This window comes from Pistacia vera, unplaced genomic scaffold, assembly GCF_008641045.1.
Source record: "Pistacia vera cultivar Batoury unplaced genomic scaffold, PisVer_v2 Contig1426, whole genome shotgun sequence".
Classification (NCBI taxonomy): domain Eukaryota; kingdom Viridiplantae; phylum Streptophyta; class Magnoliopsida; order Sapindales; family Anacardiaceae; genus Pistacia; species Pistacia vera.
Window position 1 is genome coordinate 137,766 of NW_022195496.1, and position 5,016 is coordinate 142,781.

The 5,016-nt window shown below is 33.7% G+C and overlaps 1 pseudogene; it reads right to left on the reverse strand.

Moving 5' to 3' along the window:
* Window positions 1–645: 645 nt before the first annotated feature.
* LOC116123504 lies at window positions 646–1,471 on the reverse strand (annotated as a pseudogene).
* Window positions 1,472–5,016: the final 3,545 nt, after the last annotated feature.

The window sequence follows — 5,016 nt, forward strand, 5'->3', positions numbered from 1 at the left end:
TGAAGTAATAAACTCCTTATATTCAGGCCCTAAACCGTCCACCACGTAGTCAACAAATTCAGAACCGGGAAGAGGAGAACCTGCAGCAGCCAAAGAGTCAGAGATGGATTTTCTGAAAGTAGATAGTCGATCATCTGAGTGTCAGATTGCTTCTAAAGAGAACAAAGTTGATCCCGCAGACCACGAAGATATATCTTCGAAAAAGGAGCTATGCGCGCTTGTCAAGAAGTGACCAAGCTTCAGCAGCAGAATTACACGAAAACAGCATATTCTGAATTGAGGGAGAAACCGTGGCTCTTATCCAACTAAGTACAAGACAATCAGTTTTCAGCCACATACCATGAGCAGGATTCACAGTGCCATCTTCCAAAGGTGGAGGAGGAGCGGCAGCCGAGGCATCCACCATATGACTCAAATCATGGATAGTGAGAATATTCAAAAATTGTGATCGCCAGGCACGGTAATGAGGGCGCTCCATCGGAACCGGGAAGTGATTGGCAATGTTGAAGGTAAGCGGGAGAGATGCTGTCAAGGTAGAAGACGCCTTGTTTGCAGGATCCTTGTTTGCCATGGTATTGTTGCAGAGGAGAAGAAAAGAAAACAGAAAATCAGGGCAGGATTTTACTGCTTTGATACCATGAAGAACTACACAACTGAGAGAGAAAGTACAGCAAGAGTTTGGAGAATAATATGCGGCTTAACCCAGCCAGCCAATTCATTAACCTTATAAGTTGCACCAAAGAGAACCCTAGAAGAGTTTACATACAAGTCGAACACTAAAACATACATTACACACGTATATAGTTATCCAATAGTCTCTCCATAAACAAAATCCTGGCTCAACAATACATGATCTATGGACAACCAAAGTCAAAATCAAGAACATAAATCAGTGCCAAGGAGAAGGGATAAAAAATGTAAGCAACTAAGGATGTCCAGAGGGGGAACGTGGTACGGAAACTGGCAAAACCACCCATCACAACGCAAACAATCAGAATAACCAGCATTTCCGATGAGAGCTCCCATCTTAATCCTCTATGCAGGCGACAGCTAAGAAAACTGATAGATGAATGACATTATTCACCGATACAGTCCTGTATAACTGAAGCAGAGAAACACCAGAATTGAGTGTTAATATAACTGCCTTATGTACAATAGTGCGACGCTGTTAATTAAATTAGACCTGTCAACTCAAATCACCAGCATTTGCTTCAAGGAAAATTGCATATGGAAATTAATAGACAAATGTTATAATTAAACAAACCCCGTTAAATGTTAATGAAGCGCTCTTCTTACTTTTACGGCTGGCATAAATGAGTATTGGTATCACATCACTTAACTTAGTGGCCAAAGGCAGTGCAACAAATGAGATGAAGAATGAAGGAATAGTTGTTGCATTTGAAAAGTTAATAACAGTATCTTTAAGAGGATTAGCGAATGCAGTAGAAATAATGGTTCCAATCACCAACATCGAATATGCTTTGAAGGAGGTCCACTTGGGGTTTTCAACAGCCCAACAACCTCGTCAATTTGTTCGTCAGCTCCCAACAAGTCATGCTCACTCTTTGTTTGCTGCTCATTATTTGCAAGATGTCAGAACCTCATTGCAATAAGCAATCCTAGATAAAGATGCGAGTCATCATTGTGCAACTTACCTCGTGAAATTCACTTAGAAGTTTTTCTGTCTGAGAACCAGGATCACCAGATCTATTTCCTCGATTTACTTCATTGAGCCATTTTGATATACCATCAAAGAATTTATCAAAATCAATTTGATTATCATGAGAATAATCATATTCTTTCAGTAATTTTTCTGCAGCATCATCCAAATCCAAGTTTACCCCTTCAAACTTAATTCCTATGATCAGTTGCGCCTTTGTAGGCCAACCAGGCGAGCCGGCGTGTTATTATTATTTTTTAAAAAAAATCCATTTTACCTTTGAAATATAGCCGTTTTATAGCCATTTTGATATACCAACAAAGAATTTATCAAAATCAATTTGATTATCATGAGAATAATCAAATTCTTTCAATAATTTTTCTGCAGCATCATCCAAATCCGAGTTTACCCCTTCCAACTTAATTCCTATGATCAGTTGTGCCTTTGTAGGCCAACCAGGTGACCCAGCGTGTTATTTTGATTTTTTTTATTTTACCTTTGAAATATAACCGTTTTATAACAGTTGGAGAGGTCTTTTTGGTCATTTTCTTTTTTCCTTTTTTTTTTTCTATAAATAGGGCCTAAACTCTCATATTTCCTCACATCCCAAATTCTCTCATTCTTTCATTTTTCTCTATTGAAATCTCTCAATCTCTCTGTTGTGAATTTGCTGTCATTTTAATTTTGATTATTTTTGTAATTTTCAATTCATATTTCCAAACTTCAATTCTCTTTCTTTAATTCTTTATTTCTTTTATATCCATTTTTTTTAATTAGAATAGATAGATATTTCCATCCCATCAATTTCGATGATGAAGAAAATTATCCTAGTTCTCTTGAAATTACTAACGTAAATGCAGTAGATTCAAACAGTCTCGCTTTCTCATTCTTAGAATCCGATACACCTCATAATATTCCCCCCTTCCTCCCCATGCTGCCACAGCTCCCAATGGTTCTAGAAGTTGTCCTCGTAATCATTATCCTCGTCTAACTCCATCTCAAGTAGAATCGAGTTCATCAACTGTAGTCGGAACCTACGACAGACACACATTAGACGTTTGGGTGCATTTCTAAAAGTTTTACGAGACAGAAAATGGAATTCAAGGGAAGAAAACAAGATGCAAGTATTGTGAAAATATTTATAAAGCTGATGCAGGTAATGGTGCTAGTACTTTAAAAAAGCATGCTAGTAACGTATGAATCAACATAGAAATAGAGAAACCAATCAAACTCAAATAACTACTATGGGTATTACTTGGAGTTATAATTTTGATGTATATATGGAACAATTAGCTTTATATATTGCTGTAACTGATCAACCTAATAATATGGCTGAAGATAAATATTTTGAAAGATTTATTAAAAATTCATTTTTTCTAGGATTTAAAAGTTATTCTAAAACTGCAACTAAAAGTAATTTAATAAAATTGTTTGGGAAAATGACATTAGAATTAAGAAATAAAATACATAGTTGTCATGTTAGTGTGGCTCTAATCGCCGATATTTGGAGTGATAGAGCTAAACAAGATTATATTCGTGTGACTAGTCATTATTTTAATAATAAATGTAAATTAAATGAATTTTTATTGGGATTTAGATTAATAGATGTGGATCATAGTGGTCAACAAATTTATAATAAAATTATTGAAGTTTTATAAGATTATGATATTGTTTACAAAGTGATAAGTTTAACTTTTAATAAAGCAAATGCTAACAGTAAAGCTATAGAATTTTTTAAAAGTAATTTTTGTTTTTATGACAATTTGAACTATTTTCACCAACGTTGTGCATGTCACATTATTAATTTAATTGTGAAAAGTGGTATAAAAAAATTAGAAATTATATTGATAGAATTAAGGATTCTTTAGCTTGGATTAATTACTACTGGTAATAGTAGAAATGTTGAATTTCAAGATGCTTGTATAAAATCAAATATTTCTCCTAGAATTTTTGCATCAGACATGCCTGTTAGATGGAATAATACTTATTTAATTTTTGATTCATGTTTACCTTATGCAAATTTAATTAGTTATTTTATAGCAAATAATAGAGGTCCTCATCAGTGATTAACATATGGCTAAAAAATTTTATTATTTTCGTAAAATTTTTTATCAATCCACTTTAAAACTTTCTAGTGTATATTATCCTACTAGTCCATTGGTAATACATACAATTATAAAATTAAGATTTATTTAAAAAAAAAACAGAAACAATGAGATTTTAGCGGGACCAATAGAGACAATTGAATTAAAATTTAAAAAAATTGGAAACCCATTCCTTTTCTTTTTTGTTTAGCTACCATATCCGATCCTGGAATTAAATTAGCGGTTTAAAAAATGGTTTAGACACGTTAAGTGAAAATTTACGAGACGAAGCATATGCTAATCAACTAGAAGAGATAAGACAATGTCTTGCAAATGTATATTTGCAATATGAAAACAGGTATGAGAACCAATGAAGAGGCAAAATACCCAAGAAAGTAGCATCAGAAGACACAAACGAAGACTTTGACTCCTGGAGTGCACTTAATAGGCCGAAGAGGACCTAAACCCGACGCATATGCTCCTCTTCAGAAGCAGCAACAATGAATATACTGTCATCCATGCAGCTGCAGAGTAATGAGCTTCACCAATATTTGGAAACCCCTGAGGTACTACCAGCAGATCTACAACAAAGAGCTAACTTTAATGTCTTAGAATATTGGAAAACAAGAAAATGTATTTTTTTTGTATTATCAAGACTTGCCCTTGATATTTTCTCTGTTCTTGTCTCAACTGTCTCATCCAAACAAACATTTATTGCAAGTGGAAGAATTTTAAATGACAGGAGGACTAAACTTTTACCAAAATTGATTGAAGTTCTCACATGTCTTCGAGATTGGAAACGGTCATGCCATTAGGATCAATACGAGTTTGTTGATGATACTTTAATAGAATCATTTCAATTTTGTAATTCAGATGATACAAATGAGGGAGGTCCTAGTCAATCCTTAAATTAGTTGTTTTGTAAATTGTAACTTTGTAATTTGTAAATTAACTGTCAATTATTGCACTCTTTTTTTCTTAACAAGTTTGTCCCAACTGGGTTTTTCTTGGAAAGGCTTTTAACAAGGCAACAATTGTTGTAATTGTTGTAATTTTTTATTTTTTGATAAATGAATAAATCTAATTTTTCTTATATTACAATTTAATTGTATTAATATTTGAAATGTTAACAAAAAAAGTTAATTTAATTGAATTATTGATATTTGAAAAGTTAGCTAAAAAAAATTACACAAAATAAAAAAAATTTGGGCCGGCCCGCACAAAAACCCGTCAGGTTAGGGTTTGCGTGTCGGGCTAGGCCAACCCTTCTGG